Here is a 19411-nt window from a genome sequence, read left to right as displayed (position 1 = left end):
AAAAAAAAAAAAAAAAAAAAAAATGACGGCTTTTACTTCACTACTTCTGGTTATGTATAGTGGGAGCGCAAGAGTTAATGTTCACGTGTGGCTAATGTGAGGCCTTCCCTGAGAACCCCATTCTTGTTAGATCACCCCGCTTCATATCACCTTTGTTTTCATACCACTTTTTTTTTTTTTTTTTCGGTACGCGGGCCTCTCACTGCTGTGGCCTCTCCCGTTGCGGAGCACAGGCTCCGGACGCGCAGGCTCAGCGGCCATGGCTCACGGGCCCAGTCGCTCCGCGACATGTGGGATCTTCCCGGACTGGGGTACGAACCCGTGTCCCCTGTATCGGCAGGCGGACTCTCACCCACTGCGCCACCAGGGAAGCCCCATACCACTTTTTGAGATTATTTTTATTTACCTGTTTGCTCTCCCTTTGGAATGTAAGTTCCACTGAGTCAGTGGTATTAAAAGTTGTAAGTTAGCCTCTTGTTTATAACAAATGTTGTTTTAGGTTCCCCTTTATGTAACTATTTAGGAATGACTCCCTTAGAAGGTGTAAGGACGGAGACTGCCAAAAATACTCTTTGCCCCCAAATTTCCGGAACACCCTTTTTAGTTCTCTACTTCCCCCGTTGTGGACCATAACCCTGGGGCAAGGACCTTGTTAGGCCTGTTCACTACAGCGTGTCCTGGAACATGTTTGATCCTCATTGCCTTGCCCTTAGTAGTTGCTTAGTAAATATTTGTTGGAATGAATGAAAAGATAGTGTAGGAACCTGCTCATTTGGGGTGTACAGCGCAGTGGAGCCTATCAGCTTTTGGAAGTTGTTAGGCATGGGCAGGGATCTTGGGTGCTTTTGCGTTCCATTGTGGTACTCTCAGAAATGACCATTCCTTATCTGAGGTTTTAGGAAGTGAGAAGCGATATGTATTTTTATTTACAATATATTTCCCCCCCCTGAAATTTTGCAGTCACATTTGGGATTGTAGCTTTTTCTCATTTACATGTAGGTAGACAAGAATATCGTTTTCCCTTGTACAGTGGTAAATTGGTCACTTTTTTGGTGTTGGCAGTAGAGCTTCTGGTAGTAGCTAAGGGAGTTGAATATATTTATATTATTAAAGTATTGTTTATCATGTGCCCTTCAGCCAGTACTTTGGGTCTTAGATTAATATACCTTAATGTATTTTCCCCCCCAGTCTGGATTTTATACCCCAGTTTTATTGAGATATAATTGACATATAATATTGTATGACTTTATCAGTGTAGCTTTAACAAAGAGAAATAGGAGGAATATTCCTTTGGATAGCAAGGAAGGGAAAAGAAAAAGGGAAATACAGTAATAGTAATTTCTACCTCTCCAAACTCTGTGCATCTATTTGCGCCCAATTTTAAGAGGGCAGCTTTAGGCTTGGATAATCTTTAAGAGGTTTGTTTGGGTGGGTGAGGAAGTGGCTGTGAGGCTGATTGCAGGATTTGTCCCAAAGTGTTGAAGACAGTAGGCTAATGTTGGCTCAGTGTGCCTGAGGCCTTAAAGACAAAGTTAGGTTTGACCTCTCAGAGTTTCATAAAGCTAGAGTGTGTTTCTTGGGCCTACTCAGATTAAGAATTGTATATCCCTTGGGCCTGACAGTCAGAATCGTATCAGCCTCTGAGAGTGGTGTTGGTGTGGTGAAAATATTTACCAGAAGGTTCTTTGCTTCCTCTGTACAGGATATATCTCTACCTGGTATACACATTGATAAGATTTAACTAAACTTTTCTGTTGCATTTAATAGTGTGTTTTCAAATTCATAAATCTCAGCAAATAAATGAAATAAACATGACATTGATAGTAGCATTTTTATTGATGGGTTTATGTATGCACTCAGTGAACAACTGAACATCCACCTTACCCAGGCATTTAAAACATAAGTCACTTAAATCCTCACAGCAGTCCTGAATGGTAGATATTACTTCATTTTCCACATGAGAGACACCTGAGGGTGGAGATTTAAGTAACTTCTCTAAGAATTACAGTTAGGAGTGGCAAATTTGGAATTCAAAGGTCTGCCTGGCTCCAACCCCCCCTCTGCCTTTTTTTTTTTTTTTGGCTGCACATAATCCCTCTCTTTAAGGAACTCACAGTGTTGTGGAAAAGATAGACATAGGCACCAACTTATAAAACCCAGGTGATTTCAAATTAAAAATGAACTTCCTTGTATTGTTTTTGTCTTCTGAATGCCTATAGGAGGTGCTCAGTAAATATTTGTTCCATGAATGAATAGATTAGTATAGAAACCTGTTTTTTTAGGCTTTGTTGATCCATTTGGCTTAGCAGTACAGAAAAGAGAGTGAATACTTTTTGACTGGAATGAGCTTCAGCTAGCCAAAGGAGTCCAGAGGAGGTGACCACTTTAGGTATGTGGAAGCTGAAGCACAGAGAGATTAACTGTTTGCCTGAGGTTGCGTTTTCAGTCCACTAGCAGTGTGGAAGCTTGTTTATCTACCTAAGCTGCCTGCTTTGTATTACTGAGTGCATATCTTTCATCCTAACTTTGAAAGATATATTTCTATCCATAGTTCAGAGTGATTTTCAGATGATAAAACCTTGTGAAGGTGAAGTATATCTATAAGCCATTGAGTTTCCAGGTAAGTTTCTTCCCGAAGTTTGGCCTACCCCTGAAATAAGATTTAAGATTTTAGGATGATTTAAATAAAGATGCTTTGGATTTAACGAAGATTACTAAAATAGAGTAGATTGCCCAAGGAAGGCATTTCATTGCCCTTTATATAAAGTATTTAACAGTTTAAGACTTTTCTTTTTTCCAGATGGGACATCTGCTACAATAGAATTGTTTATGGATAAGTTAAACTTTTGATACTATATTAATGTCACAGGGAATATAAAGCAGATTTATTGATAACAACTTTCTAAACATATCCTCCTAACTTAATCAAAATACTTTGAGACTAAAAAAATTTTTGTTGTCTTAAGTAAAACATTCTGTTCAACGTTTTTTGATCAAAAGATAAAATTTTTATGACTGAAGTAGTCTATATAATTATTAAATTTTTTTCCCTTTAATCAGGATTCATTATTTTGAAAGCTATTAAGAACTTTTTATGTTTAGGTGAGATTTTTGGAAGCAGTTGAATTTATGTCTGTATGGGATAGTGGAATGAGCTTACGTTAGTTTGGAAGTTGTTAGTTCAGTACTCTTGGCTGCTAATTGGTGTCATTGAGCAGATGACTTGATTTCCATGTTTTAATTTTTCATTTGTAAGTTGGGAGTAAGACTGTGACTCCCACAGACAGTTGTTCGAATCAAATGAGATAGTCCTTGAAGGTAGGATTATATAAATTTGAGGTGGTAGTGATACTTTTGCCATGTATCATTTGGTCCCCCTGCTTCATTCTTACTGGTTAAATAGAATGTTACTCTTAGAAATTTTTAAAAGTCGATTTAAAATCTTATAGTCGTACATTGACTGCCTTTTGAGAGGGTATGAATCTGACATTAATTTATTAATGTCAGATTCAATTTATTAGTTAAAAATGTCATCTCTTGCATACATTTTAATGTTTGATCATTTTTGTGGGTGATTTGGAGAAAGTAAATGGAGTTAAAAATGTTCTGTAGTTTAAAAATTGGATCTTAAAATACCTAAGATAATCATTTTGATTGGGCTTTGAACCTGGCCATCTTTATTCTGAAACTGTAGGGTTGTCCACATGAAATCTTTCTCATTCTTAATGACAATAAATGAAGCGTGTAGATAGTAGTGAAGTTTAGAATATATACAAAGCTATGTATATAAGTCATTAAAAATTACTTTTTGCTTGGAAGGTTGGTTTGTTTTTTGCTGAACAGCCTTCCTCCAAGTGGTGTCTTTCAAGTTTAGGATTTGGCGCTGTTCAGTTGTCTGCAGGTATATGAAAAATAAAAAGTTACGGTTATTAATTTTTCACGTTGCTTTACCATGTGTGGAAAAACTTGGAGTACTTTATGTGATTCCTTGGAGAAGCTTGTACTTATTAAAGATTATAAAGTTATCTTGTGGGTATGTATAACATACTGTGCCAGTTCTGTGGGTTAGACTTGAAGAGTTTATTCTTTATTAAAGGTTATACTATGTTGAGTATTACTGATTACTTTCAAAATTGAGTATTACTTATTAAAGATTTACTATGTTGAGTAAATTGGGAAAAAAATCTGATGTTAAATTTTCACTTGAAAGTTCATAGTCCTCAGGGAAGTAAACTTGGTTTTTATGGGAATTGGCATTCTAGGAAAGGGGAATTGTGAGAAGTTTTTAACATTTGAAAATTGCTTACCTGGGGGCTTCCCTGGTGGCGCAGTGGTTGAGAGTCCGCCTGCCAATGCAGGGGACATGGGTTTGTGCCCCGGTCCGGGAAGATCCCACATGCCGCAGAGCGGCTGGGCCCGTGAGCCACGGCCGCTGAGCCTGCGCGTCTGGAGCCTATGCTCCACAACGGGAGAGGCTACAACAGTGAGAGGCCCGCATACCGCAAAAAAAAAAGAAAAAGAAAAAATTGCTTACCTGGTTTTTAACTTCTAAATTATAATAAAATGTGTTCTTTAACTGAGATATATGATAATATTTGAAGTGGATTTTTTTTTTTTAAGTCCAGTGGTTCTTAAAGTGTAGTTCCCAGTCACGTAGTGTCACGTGGGAACTTGTTAGAAATGCAGATTCTTGGGCCTGACTTATTGAATTAAGAGAACCATTATTTTAGACTAACAGAATTGACATCTTATGTGCTTAATTGTATGAAACTTGTTTCCAGTTTTTGGCTCATGTCTGACATATTTGTTTCACTTTGTGGCCTTAAGGAAATGTGTTTTTACAGGACACCTTTAAATTAAATAAAAGGAAGCTATCTGTAAGGATAAAAAGGAGTAGTGTACAACAGGGATAGACAGACTTTTTCTATAAAGGTCAAGAGTAAATACTGAGGCTTTGCGGGCCATGCAGTCTCAGCTGCAACTGCTCAACTCTGCTCTTGCAGGAAAGCAGCCATAGACAATGTGCAAATGAATGAGTGTGCTGTGTTGATAAAACTTTATTTACGGACACTGACATTTGAATTTTATGTTATATTCATGTGTCATGAAATATTATTTTTCTTTTAATTTTTTCCCAGCCATTTAAAAAATGTAAAAACCATTCTTAGCTTGTGGGCCACACAGAAACAGGCAGTAGACTGGATTTTACCAACCTTTGGTCTCGGGGATTTCATGTAAAATAAAGCATTCTGGACTTCCCTGGTGGTGCAGTGGTTAAGAATCCGCCTGCCAGTGCAGGGGACACGGGTTTGAGCCCTGGTCCAGGAAGATCCCACATGCCGCAGAGCAACTAAGTCTGTGTGCCGCAACTACTGAGCCTGTGCTCTAGAGCCCGCCAGCCACAATTGCTGAGCCCGCGTGCTGCAACTGCTGAGCCCGCATGCAGCAACTACTGAAGCCCGTGTGCCTAGAGCCTATGCTCCGCAACAAGAGAAACCTCGACAATGAGAAGCCCCACTCACCCCAACTAGAGAAAGCCTGGACACAGCAACGAAGACCCAGTGCAGCCAAAAATAAATAAAATTAAAAAAAATAAAAATAAATCATTCCAACAAAATACCATTCTTCAGCAAAGTTAACTGCATGCTGGCTGCTCTATTTAGAGTGGAAAGCTAACATACCTGAACAAATAAAAATTTGCGAGGATACTAAGCTTTAAGAATTGCCCTTTTATATTATGCTTTGTCTTTGATTGACAGTAGCACATCTTGAGAGCCAGTCAACTTAAGGCATAGTAATTAATGGTGGACTGTGTAGCTGATATTTTGCTGTATGTGTATCACTGAGACATTATTTATTGCAAGAGAAACATTATCTTGAAATGTTGGGTGGTACTGGGAAAGAGGTTCTTTCCAGGAAGAAAACTTTAGTTTTTTTATGGAAGGAAGTATAGATGTTTTTTCCTGATCAAAATTGGAGGTTAAAAAAAAAAAAATTAATGATGGCTTTTCAAAGTGATAGTGAATGCTTAATACTAAGTTAAATTTTTACATTTAATTGAACTCAGTAATTTATGCTTTCCCTGTCATGTACCCTTTATCTTTCCTTGCTGTAATGCTCGCTTGCTGTCTGTCTACCACGAATTTGGCCTTCTTGACATTATTCACATTAGCATGGATAACTTTTCGTGTACATTTGTTTTAAAAAAAAAATTTATTGTGGTAAAAATCTTATAAAATTTACCATCCTAACCATTTTTAAGTGCCCACACATGTATTTTTTTAATGCATAAAAACAATCATGTTATTATCCTTAGAGTTCCTGTGTGTCTGGAATTTGGATGGGCACAGTAGGGCCAATTATCTCTGCTCAGTGGTGTCTGGGCCCTTGACTGGGGATGTTTGATGATTGGCGGTGACCTGACAGCTGGGGGCCACAATCACCTGGAAACATCTTTACTCATGTGTCTGGTGGTTGTGCTGTCAGTCTTCTGAACAGCAGCTGGGGACTCTCCATGTGGCCTCTCAGTGTAGCCTGGGCTTCCTCAGTATGGTGATGTCAGGGTGGTTGGACTTCATTGTTGTTCAGGGCTCCAGAGGTGGGTGTCCCAAAAGAACTATATGGAAGCTGCATGATCTTTTTTGATTTATCTTCAGAAGTCACACAGCTTCACTTCTGTTGCATTCTAATGGTTTTAAGCGAGTCACTGAGGATGGTCCTGATTCAACAGAGGAGGGCCATAGATCCCCACCTCTTGTTGAGAGGAGTATCAAGGAATTTGTGGACTTGTTTGAAAAACTGTAACACAGTTGGCTCTCTGGCCACATGCGAAATATAGTGGCCAGTATGTCTCATTCCGTTATATTAGGCTGGCCAGAAAGTTCGTTCGGGTTTTTCTGTTACATCTTATGGAAAAACCCGAACAAACTTTTAGGCCAATTCAGTAGCATCAGGCTCAAGTTTGAGGTCCAGGATCTCACCATCTAATTTAGGTCCGGGTGCAGATGAGATGACACTTGGGTTTGGTTTCTTGGGCATAGTATTTCTCATTCTTAAGATCTGTTAACTGAAAGGACATGTTATCTATCCCTCCCCACGGCTCCCAGTATTTGTTTATGTAAGTGTCTCAGACACTTAAAAATCTGCCAGTACTTAGGTACTGGGAAGTAAGTGAACATTGTCTTCCATTGTCTTCTGCACAGTTGCCCCAGTTTTTGAGTCTCTGTCTTTATCTTGCAGTATGTTCATGCGGATGCTCCTACCAATAAAACACTGGCTGGGCTGGTGGTACAGCTTCTCCAGTTCCAGGAAGATGCCTTCGGGAAACATGTCACCAACCCGGCCTTCACCAAACTCCCTGTAAGTACATCAGCTTATCACACTGGGACATCTTCAGTTTCTGTACTCTTGGGTGCAGCCTACAGCTCTTTATTTTGCTGCTGCTATCCTATAGAATAGGAAAAAGGAGGAATCGCTACAGAATTTTAGCTATAGAACACTTGCTTTTGAACTGTAGGAAGCATCTCTTTCAGGAGTCATTTAAAATTTGCATTAAACATCACAACAATTATTACCTAGACTTAACTGTTAACATTTTACTATGTTGTAGTTTCCTTATTGACTTTACTGTACTCTTTTCCATTTTTTTCTCCTGTTTCAGTTCTTGTGGCTAGAATGTTGTTTCTTGGAATCTTATTATATTTTGCAGGTGGGATTCTTCTGAGCTTATGTGAGAATATGATTCTGTTCTCCTTGCAGTTGGTATTTTGACTGAAAGTTTGGCTTGGTATAGAAATATTGAGTTATGCCTTATTTCCACATTTGATTTTGTACAGAAAAATCTGATGTTACTTGTTGATATCCCCCTTTTTTTTAATTTTTGAAATTTATTTATTTATGGCTGCGTTGGGTCTTCGTTGCTATGAGTGGGCTTTCTCTAGTTGCGGCGAGTGGGGGCCACTCTTCATCGTGATGCGCAGGCTTCTCGTTGCAGTGGCATCTCGTTGCAGAGCGTGGGCTCTAGGTGTGCGGACCTCAGTAGTCGTGGCATGCAGGCTCAGTAGTTATGGCTCGCCAGCTCTGGAGCGCAGGCTCAGTAGTTGTGGCGCATGGGCTTAGGTGCTCCGCGGCATGTGGAATCTTCCCGGACTGGGGCTCGAACCCATGTCCCCTGCACTGGCAGGTGGATTCTTAACCACTGCGCCACCAGGGAAGTCCTTGATTTCCCCCTTTTTAATACTGATCTTTAAAATTCATAAATAAGTCTAGTTATCATAAGTCATGATCTGAAGACTCAGTTATGTTTCTTTAGCTCAGGAAACATTCAGTCTGTTAGTCTTCTCTGCCATCCTGTATTTCTTTATATTTTTGAACTCTGATTGTACAAATACTAGATTTCCAGGAACTATCTGTCCTATATTTTCCCATAATTTTTGTCTTCCATTTCTCTGATTCGGGTTTTTGTAGTTTCCAGTCTGCTGTTTGTTGCCTCTACTAAATTTATTATTGGTAGACCTTTTTATAAATCTCAAAAGGTTCCGATTTGTGTGTTCTTATTTCATCACTAAACTTTTTGTTTTAATAACTCACTGATTTCTCAGATATAATTGACAATAAAAAATATTGTTTTACTGATATTGCAGTAAATCTGTTCATTTCACTTATGGTATTTTTGCTATCCAGACATTTATTTTCATTAAGTCAAATATATGGATGTGTTTTTTTGAATCATGTTGGGAAGCTTTCTCCACTTGTAGGTGATAAAGGATTTCAGCCATGTGTTCTTCTAATATTTGTAGAAGAACAAATTTCTACACTATTTGTAGGTGTCATTTTTTACATGTAACTCTGTTATCCATTTAGAATTTATCTTGGTATTCATTGTGAGCAGTGGATCCAGTGCTCACAAAAAAAAAAAAAAGCAGTTTTATCTTTTTTCCATATGATCATCTGGTTAACCCAACAACATTTATTAAAGGGTGCTGCTTTTCTGCACGATTTTTTTTTTTAAGATTTTTTTTGATGTGGATCTTTTTTTATTAAATTTATTTTATTTTTGGCTGTGTTGGGTCTTCATTGCTGTGTGTGAGCTTTTCTCTAGTTGGGGTGAGCAGGGGCTACTCTTCGTTGCGGAGCATGGGCTCTAGGCGTGTGGGCTTCAGTAGTTGTGGCATGGGCTCAGTATTTGTGGTGTGTGGGCTTAGTTGCTCCGCGGCATGTGGGATCTTCCCAGACCAGGGCTCGAACCTGTGTCCCGTGCATTGGCAGGCAGATTCTTAACCACTTTGCCACCAGGGAAGCCCTGATGTGGACCATTTTTAAAGTCTTTGTTGAATTTGTTACAATATTACTTCTGTTTTATATTTTGTTTTTTTTTGGCCATGAGGCATGTGGAATCTTAGCTCCCTGACCAGGGATTAAACTCACACCCTCTGCATTGGAAAATGAAGGTTTTTTTTTTTTTTTTTTAAAATAATGTTTGTTTTTATACTGCTTTTATTTTATTTTATTTTTTAAAATATTTATTTATTTATTTATTTTTGACTTAGTTGCGTCTTAGTTGCAGCACGCAGGCTCTTCCTTGCAGTGCGGGGGCTTCTCTCTAGTTGTGGCATGTGGGCTCAGTAGTTGCAGCACACAGGCTTGGTTGCCCTATGGCATGTGGGATCTTAGTTCCCCAACCAGGGGTCGAACCCACGTCCCCTGCATTGGAAAGTGGATTCTTAACCACTGGACTGCCAGGGAAGTCCCTTCCTCACTGATTTGAGTTCAGCAAATATTTAGCATTTGATGATGTGCCAAGTTCTGAGAATTCAAGGAGTAATGCAGTGTATTGTTTGTCTTCAGGGAGCTTACTTACCCTCTAGTGACCTATATGAATAGACCCTTTGACTTTCCTCATCTCAGGAAATGTTTTCCAAGGGAAAGGACATTTGAACTGAGTCTTGAAAGTAGAGTATGGGTTCTTTAGGGACATGCTGGAAGATTGGATTTTCAGGCAGTGATAGCAACATATAAAAGCCTAAAAGCTTTTAATGTAGTTGCAAATAGTTCAACAGGGCTAGAACTGAGGGACAGTAGGCAGAAATATGGGCCAGAATCAGTCATAAAATGACAGGTTTACTGTGTTAGAAGTGTGGCTTTTATCTTGAAAGTGATTAGGAAGCACAGCAAGGGGGTAGAACTTTGTGATTTTTTGTGTGTGTGTGTGGGGAGGGTGGGTTGTGGGGCTGAAATAAGAAAGAATTGACTGGGATGACTCCACTGAGCAGATTGCTTTCTCACTAAGGTGGAAGCCAGAGTATAAAAGCAGGTTTCTGGAGAAAGGTACTCAGTTTAGTCTGTGTTGAGGTTGGCTCTCCTGTAGGTACCTCAGGTTTAGAAATCCTATAGGTAGTTGGAAATGAGATCTGGAGTTCAAGAGAACAGATTGAATTAGAGGAAGAGATTTGGGAATTACTGGGTACTGGTTGAATTCACATTTGCAGAGCAAGATCATTCCTTTTATTTTAATTATTTTTTAGCTAATGCTTTCAAAATACCTATTTCTTAATATGTGATTTAAGTTATATATATTTGTAGTATATTGGTATTATAGTAAGTACATGCATATAATTTATAAATACATTGTTAGATATTGGAGGTACTTGCTCATTTTTTAATAAATGGGAACTACTCTACTGGATAATCAGCATATTTCATTTTCTGAACTATGTGACCAATTGAGGTTTTTGGGTAACTTAAAATTAATTGAAAGTAAAAATTTGCAAGAATAGTATAAAGAACTTTCACTTTCATATAGAATCCCCAATTTTTAGCATTTAACCACATTTGCTTTATCATTGTCTTTTTCTGTACATGTTTGGGCATATTATTCTGAATCATTTGAAAGCTCCATGTTCCTTTACCTCCAAATACTTGAGTGTTTATTTCCTGTTCTCTTATATTATCAACTGGATTAGAGTTATCAAATCAGGAACTGGTTGAAGTTTTCATCATTTAAAACACTGTAATACAGATTATATTTTATCAAGTATGAAATCGTTTAGAATAAAATTTACATGTAGCTTTATATGAAGTATTATATGTAAGGTGATTCACATTGTGTTTTTGGTATTTCTAATTAGGATTGTATGAGTGTCTTAAAAAATAGTATTTACAAGGGACTTTATTTGTAGAATATTTAACTCCAGGGAAGTAAACCATTATTGTTTTTCCAGATTTTAAAGATTAGAGAAGAATATTTTTAGGAATAAACCAGAATTAAAAATAATTCATGACTTAGTGCCAGTGGGACCAGATGTACTTCTTTTTCTCTCAGAATAGTGTTTAGCTTTTTTCAAAATGAAAGGGATTGATATAATGTGTAATGGTGTAAAACAAAAATGGAGGAGAGAGACAATAAAGCAGAGAATGTTTTAGTGAAATATGTAAGCTATTTACCTTAAAAAGCTTTTTTTCCTGAATAAACTGGTGTTTATTCAGGTGTAGGACTGGTGTAGGAGTTCACTCTTTGGGCTGTTTGTTTTTTGATTTTTTAAAAATCAAAATGGAACTTTATGTACTAACTTCCTAAGTCATATTGGATATTAAACAGCTGACTCAACATAGGGTAGGTTCTATCTAGTGCTAATTGAGAAGTTAGAAAGATTTGGGGGAAAAAAGTACTTTGTAAGGCTAAAAATATATTGCATAGGCAAACATAATATGAATTGAAATATTTTTTACCTCCGCAAGTAAAAATTGTTGTTATTCCATAATCCCTTGAAGGCTTAGTACATTTGCATGCATGACACAAACATAATTGTAACTACAGGCATATAGACTATAGACAATTTTGTATTCTATTTTTTAATTTATATTTTATTTATTAAAAAAATTTTATTATGGTATAGTTGATTTACAATGTTGTGTTAGTTTCAGTTGTACAGCATAGTGATTCAGTTATATATATGTGTATATACATATATATATATATTCATTCTTTTTCAGATTCTTTTCCCATGTAGGTTATTATAGAAAATTGAGTGGAGTTCCCTCTGCTATACAGTAGGTCCTTGTTGGTTATCTATTTTAAGTTCATTTATATCATTTTAAAATTTTATTTAATTTAATTTATTTATTTATTCATTTTGGTTGCCCCAGGTCTTAGCTGCGGCATGCAGGATCTTCATTGCGGCATGTGGGATCTTTAGTTGTGGCATGCGGACTTCTTAGTTGCAGCATGAGAACTCTTAGTTGTGGCATGCATGTGGGATCTTGTTCCCCAGCCAGGTATCGAACCTGGGCCCCCAGCACTGGGAGTGCAGGGTCTTAGTCACTGGACCACCAGGGAAGTCCCTATATCATTTTTCTTTTTTGCGGTACGCGTTCCTCTCACTGTTGTGGCGTCTCCCGTTGCGGAGCACAGGCTCCAGATGCACAGGCTCAGCAGCCATGGCTCACGGGCCCAGCTGCTCCGCGGCATGTGAGATCTTCTCGGACTGGGGCACGAACCCGTGTCCCCTGCATCGGCAGGTGGACTCTCAACCACTGCACCACTAGGGAAGCCCCCTATATCATTTTTTTAAATGAGATTGCACATATGAGTGATATCATATGATATTTGTCTTTCTCTGTCTGACTTCACTTAGTATGAAAATCTCTAGGTCCATCCACATTGCTGCAAATGGCATGATTTCATTCTTTTTTTATAGGTAAGTAGTATTCCGTTGTATATATATACCATATTTTATTTATCCATCCACCTGTCAATGGATATTAAGTTGCTTCCATGTCTTGGTTATTGTAAATAGTGCTGCAGTGAACATTGGAGTTCATATATCTTTTTTTTTTTTAATAAATTTATTTATTTTTGGCTGTGTTGGGTCTTTGTTTCTGTGCGAGGGCTTTCTCCATTTGCGGCGAGCGGAGGCTACTTTTCATCGCGGTGTGCGGGCCTCTCACTTTTGCGGCCTCTCCCGTTGCGGAGCACAGGCTCCAGATGTGCAGGCTCAGTAGTTGTGGTTCACGGGCTTAGTTGCTCTGCGGCATGTGGGATCTTCCCAGACCAGGGCTCGAACCTGTGTCCTCTGCATTGGCAGGCAGATTCCCAACCACTGTATCACCAGGGAAGCCCCATATATCTTTTTGAATTATGGTTTTCTTTGGATATATACACAGGAGTGGGATTGCTGTATCATGTGGTAGTTCTAATTTTAGTTTTTAAAGGAACCTCCATGCTGTTCTCTGTAGTGGCTGTACCAATTTACATTCCCACCAGCAGTGTAGGAGGGCTCTGTTTTCTCCACATCCTCTCCGGTATTTATTGTTTGTAGACTTTTTTTTTGCTGTACGCAGGCCTTTCACTGTTGTGGCCTCTCCCGTTGCAGAGCACAGGCTCCGGACGCACAGGCCCAGCGGCCGTGGCTCACGGGCCTAGCCGCTCCACGGCATGTGGGATCCTCCCGGACCAGGGCACGAACCCATGTCCCCTGCATCGGCAGGCGGACTCTCAACCACTGCGCCACCAGGGAAGCCCTGTTTGTAGACTTTTTGATGATGGCCGTTCTGACTGGGGTTAGGTAATATGTCATTGCAGTTTTGATCTGCATATCTCTGATAATTAGTGTGTATCCTTGCCTGTTTCGTCATGTCTTAATTGACCATAGGTGCATGGGTTGTATTCTGCCTTTTAAAATAGATCGTAAGGGGACTTCACTGGTGGCGCAGTGGTTAAGTGTCCGCCTGCCAATGCAGGGGACACGGGTTTGCGCCCTGGTCCAGGAGGATCCCAAATGCCGTGGAGCAACTAAGCCTGTGCACCACAAGTACTGAGCCCGCATGCTACAACTACTGAAGCCTGTGTGCCCAGAGCCTGTGCTCCACAACAAGAGAAGCCACTGCAATGAGAAGCCTGCGCATCGCAACAAAGAGTAGCCCCTGCTCACCGCAGCTAGAGAAAGCCTGTGCGCAGCAACAAAGACCCAGCACAGCCAAAATAAATACTTTAAAAAAAAGAATAAAATTTCATTTTACTTTATTTTTTTTACTGAGGTATAGTTGATTTACAATTTGTTAATTACTGTTGTACAACAAAGTGATTCAGTTATGCACACATATATTCTTTTTTTATATTCTTTTCTGTTATGACTTATCCTGGGATATTGAATATAGTTCTCTGTGCTAGTGAATATAGTTCTCTGACCTTGTTGTTTATCCATTCTATATATAAAAGCTTACATCTGCTAACCCCCCCAAAATATGGAACACTTCACAAATTGCGAGTCATCCTTGTGCAGGGGCCATGCTAATCTTCTCTGTATTATTCCGATTTTAGTATGTGCTGCCGCAGCAAGCACTCCTGTAACTTTATTTTTAAGCATTATTTTAGGTTTTGGAGATCAGCACTAAAATATGGTTGTCTTTAATACGACTTCAGTCAGAAGTCTTGAAAGACTTTAAAACCAGTTGATTTTGCCTAAAATAAAGCTCATTCATTTCTTTTTTTTAAAAATTAACTACTTATTTTTTGGGCTGTGCAGGGTCTTAGTTGCGGCATGTGGGATGTCTCCTTGAGGCGCGGGTTCAATAGTTGTGGCGCACGGGCTTAGTTTCCCTGTGGCATATGGGATCTTAGTTCCCCGAACAGGGATTGAACCTGTGTCCCCTGCATTGGAAGGTAGATTTTTAACTACTGGACCACCAGGGAGGTCCCTCATTCATTTGTTTTTAAAATTTAATTTTATTTATTTATTTTTGGTTGCATTGGGTCTTTGTTGCTGCATGTGGGCTTTCTCTAGTTGTGGCGAGTGGGGGCTACTCTTCATTGCGGTGCGCGGGCTTCTCATTGCAGTGGCTTCTCTTTGTTGTAGAGCATGGGATCTAGATGCGTGGGCTTCAGTAGTTGTGGCGTGTGGGCTCAGTAGTCGTGGTTCGTGGGCTCTAGAGTGCACATTTAATAGTTGTGGCGCATGGGCTGAGTTGCTCCGCGGTATGTGGGATCTTACCGGACCAGGACTCAAACCTGCGTCCCCTGCATAGGCAGGTGGATTCTTAACCACTGTGCCACCACGGAAGCCCCCTTATTCATTTCTTTTCTTTTTTTTTTAAAATAAATGTATTTATTTTATTTGTCTTTAGCTATGTTGGGTCTTCATTGCTGCGCATGGGCTTTCTCTGGTTGCGGCAAGCAGGGGCTACTCTTCGTTGAGACGCTCAAGCTTCTCATTGCGGTGGCTTCTCTTGTTGCGGAGCACAGGCTCTAGGATTGTGGACTTCAGTATTTGTGGCACATGGGCTCAGTAGTTGTGGCTTGCGGGCTCTAGAGTGCAGGCTCAGTAGTTGTGGCATGTGGGCTTAGTTGCTCCATGGCATGTGGGATCTTCCCAGACCATGGATTGAACCTGTGTCCCCTGCATTGGCAGGCGGATTCTTAACCACTGCACCACGAGGGAAGCCCTCATTCATTTCTTAAATTGAAATAATGTAAGATACCGAATCTCCACCAAATAGTTTCTTGAGCCAGGTGTTATGGGAAGAGCCCTGAGCTTAGGAATTAAATAGCCATATCCTACCACTCTGCAACCTTGTGTGAAGGCACTTTGACCTGTAGTACCATTTCTGGGAACGTGTTCCTTGCCCTACTGATCCCATGGCATAGTTGCTAGAATCACATGATGTGTGATAATAAAAGCTCTTTGAGAAATTAGAAGTAGTATGTAGTACTTTAAGACATAAAAAGTAGTTTGCTGACTTGTGTAGCAAAAGTGGTTTTGGTAAAAGTAAAAATGTACATGTAAGGCATACATATTATTTAAACATTTATTATACTTCTTTGCGGTGCGCGAGCCTCTCACTGCTGTGGCCTCTCCCGTTGCGGAGCACAGGCTCCAGACGCACAGGCTCAGTGGCCATGGCTCACGGACCCACCCGCTCTGCGGCATGTGGGATTCTCCTGGACTGGGGCACGAGCCCATGTCCCCTGCATCAGCAGGCGGACTCTCAACCACTGCGCCATCAGGGAAGCCCTCAAATCCAGTTCTTAAGGAAGGTCCCAAAGAGCCATGTCTTCTTGTTTCTCTTCAACTTATGTTCCAGACCTAGTGTATTTTGTGTAAATGAGCTGTGAACCTGAGAACTAACAGAATGCTGTAGTGCCCTTTGAATTAAAGCCAGAGTTTTCAGTTGAACATTGATAAGACTTGCTTTACCTTCTTACTCACTGCAAGTGTTCAGTACATATTTATTGGTTGATGTACCTTTGCTGTGATGTTAGTAACTGTCTCAAAGACAGGGAGAGTGGAAGGCTCTTTAAAAAAAATAAGCTAGGGAACGGAACCGTATTTACTTTCTGAAATTAAGCTTTTCTTAAAATATCTACAAAAATGTAAAGCGCAATACTGACTGATTTTAAAGCAACTATCAGAACTCAGTGAAATGATTATTACTCTTCAAAAGGAAATATGTTGTGGAGATTGATACACATAGTTTCAAGGAACTATCATTAAAATTTTTGGAGTTGATTTTCAAATTGTCATAGGAACGTATATAGGGTTTTTATATCTATCTTTGGTGGAATGTAATGAATACTTCAGGGTAAAATTTGTTGTCAAAGCCAGTTCTAATAATAAGGTCATGTGATTGAACTGGGTAGTACAATTTTGGGACATTTTAAACAAGTCACAGTCTGTAGGCTATCTCTCACCGATACTTTGGAATTTCTACCCATTAAGCGTGACTGACTTCATGGCAGGAATTCTCATGAACTTGGTCAGTCTGGTGTAGAGGAAAGGATGGGAGTTTGAGGACTGTCACTTCAATGATCTGTTTCCTTTATTTGAGTCAATAAACCATGCTTTGTGCTAAATAAATTTTAGGGAAGAGAAAGTTAATAAGAAAGGGCTTAGAGTTGTCAGAAAAAGGAGTTGGATCTGATCCTTAGTTTTATAATTGTTCCCTTCAGAGTACCTGAGTGGCAGGAATAAATGGGCAGGTCTAAGAGGAATCTGTTGTCTTCAAATTTTTCACTTTGAACAGTTTTTCCTGATAGACTTTTTTTTGAGCTTTCTACTCCTAAAAGTGTTCTGTGGCAGAGAAGCATTAGAAAACTAGGAATCAGTGAACATTATGGTCCCTACAGGTTTAAGTATTTTATTATCTGTATCTGAGAATGGTATTGTTTTGCCAAGATCATGCTAAATTCTAGGACTTTCTGGAAAGGGGGAGGAAAAGACCAAGATTAGCATGTAAGTCTGAGAAGTAAGAACAAAAGTACTTCTGGAGACAAATCACTCATCTTAGTCGCCACAGGAGTGATACTACACTCTTGGAGTGACTGGAGAAGTTCCTGATGTCCATGGGGTCCAATCTAGCAGGGAGGGCAAAACTGTGACGTCAGACTGCAGCCTGGATCTCCTTAGAACAAGGACATTGTCTTACAAATACAGTTATCAAATTTAGGAAGTTTAACATTGACACAATACCATTATCTACTATATAATCTGTCTTCACATTTCACTAATTATCTCAGAAATGTATCTTAAAAGATCTAAACCAAGATCCCACATTTTAGTTATATCTCTTTAGTCTTGATTAATTTGAAATAGTTCAGCCTGTCTTTGTCATTCATGACTTAAATTTTTAACCACCGGACTGCCTGTTCTTCATGACTTAAATTTTTGAAGCATATAGACAAATGTTAGATTTGTAAAATTCTTCCATGTTATTACTTGTAGTTGCAGTTTGTTCATTCTGGTTACTGTTTAAGGGTTTGGCAAATTTTTTCTTAAAGGGACGGATGGCAAATATTTTAGGCTTGCAGGTATATGGACTCTGTCACAACTACCCAACTCTGTTGTAGCATAAAAAGCAGCCAAAGACAATTACCTACATGAGTAGGTGTGACTGTGTTCAAATGAAAATTTAAAAAGTGGGCAGCTTGGTCATAATTTAGTATCCCTTGCTGCATAGTATTTCACTATGGGCATATTGCACAATTTATTTATCCATTCTACCATTGATGGGTTTTTGGGGTTATTTCCAGTTTAGGGCTATTGCAAATAGTGCTGCTGTGAATATTTTTGCATATATCTTCTGGTAAACATAGGTATTTATGTCAGTTACACTCCCACATGTGGAATTGCTGGGTCACAGGGGGTGCATGTTCAGCTTTAGCAGATATGGCCAGTTTTCCAGAACCCTTGTGCCAGTTTATACTCCCCCATGCAGTGTACAGTGTACAAGGGTTCTAATACTCTTTCTCACCAATGCTTGTAAGTTGTCTGTCTTTTTAATTTTAGTTTTTTGGTGGATTTGTGGTGATACACATTGTTTTGTAGTTGCTGATAACTAATGAAGTTGAGCACCCTTTTATATTTTGCACCATTGGGCTGTTCTTTTCTGTTTTTTACCAATTTTTTAAAAAAATTAATTATTTTTGGCTGCGTTGGGTGTTCATTGCTGTGTGCGGGCTTTCTCTAGTTGCGGCGAGCAGGGCCTACTCTTCGTCGTAGTGCGCGGCCTTCTCATTGCAGAGGCTTCTCTTGTTGCGGAGCACGGACTCTAGGTGTATGGGCTCCAGTAGTTGTGGCATGCAGGCTCGGTAGTTGTGGCTCGTGGGCTCTAGAATGCAGGCTCAGTAGTTGTGGTGCACAGGCTTAGTTGCTTCGCGGCATGTGGGATCTTCTCGGATCAGGGCTTGAACCTGTGTCCCCTGCAGTGACAAGCGGATTCTTAACTACTGCACCACCAGGGAAGCCCCTGATGTGTTTCTCGAAGCTGAGGATTTATATCCTTTAAAATTTCTAAGAAACTTTAGCTTTTATTCTTCTGTGTCTAGTTGTCTAATTTTCTGTCAGCTGTGCTTTTACTTTGATTGGATGTTATTTGTTCTACGGGTTACATATATATATTTCTCAAGTCTTTCTCTCTTTTTAGTGTCCTTAATCACTTTATGTATTCTAATTTTACAAGCCCTGTCATGTTGTTTCTATTATCTGAAAATGTTAGGATTCTAATCCTGCTGTTAGCTTTGTCTGTTGACTTGAAAACACTTAATTATGTTTGAATTGTGGCCTTTCAGTTCTCTTTCAGTGGAAGTTTATTTGGGAATCCTGTTGACCTGGGTTGAGAATTTGCTCAGTAAGGCACTTCAGAGGACCCGCCAACTTTAGGACCAATTCTTTTTTTTTTTTTTAGCTGCACCATTCAGTATGCAGGATCTTAGTTCCCTGATCAGGGATGCAACCTGTGCCCCCTGCATTGGGATTGTGCAGTCTTAACCACTGGACAACCAGAGAAGTCCCTAGGACCAATTCTTATGTTAATTTGTCATGGGGTTCCTAGACTAAGTATTGATACTGTACGTCTCCAACTCAAATTATCTTGAAGCGGAAGCTTGTTTTCCTTCTTAGTTTTTAGCTGGCAGATATTT

General features: G+C 39.5%; 1 protein-coding gene and 1 pseudogene across 3 annotated transcripts in view; one reads left to right on the top strand and one right to left on the bottom strand.

The window, feature by feature from the left end:
* SMARCC1 (SWI/SNF related BAF chromatin remodeling complex subunit C1) overlaps positions 1 to 19411 on the top strand; it is a 176019-nt gene that overhangs the window by 841 nt on the left and 155767 nt on the right. For 2 of the 3 annotated variants that reach the window (XM_024751452.1, XM_024751453.1), the window contains exon 1: positions 7244 to 7359. The gene's annotated coding sequence lies outside the window, so the exon portion shown is untranslated. Of the gene's footprint in view, positions 1 to 7239; positions 7360 to 19411 lie in introns of those variants that run through there. The other variant, XM_024751454.1, reaches the window with a different exon arrangement.
* Positions 14236 to 14333, bottom strand: LOC112403819 (uncharacterized; annotated as a pseudogene).

The sequence above is a fragment of the Neophocaena asiaeorientalis genome, unplaced genomic scaffold, assembly GCF_003031525.2.
Source record: "Neophocaena asiaeorientalis asiaeorientalis breed wild unplaced genomic scaffold, Neophocaena_asiaeorientalis_V1.1 scaffold221, whole genome shotgun sequence".
Lineage (NCBI taxonomy): Eukaryota > Metazoa > Chordata > Mammalia > Artiodactyla > Phocoenidae > Neophocaena > Neophocaena asiaeorientalis.
This window is presented reverse-complemented; position numbering and strand designations above follow the sequence as displayed.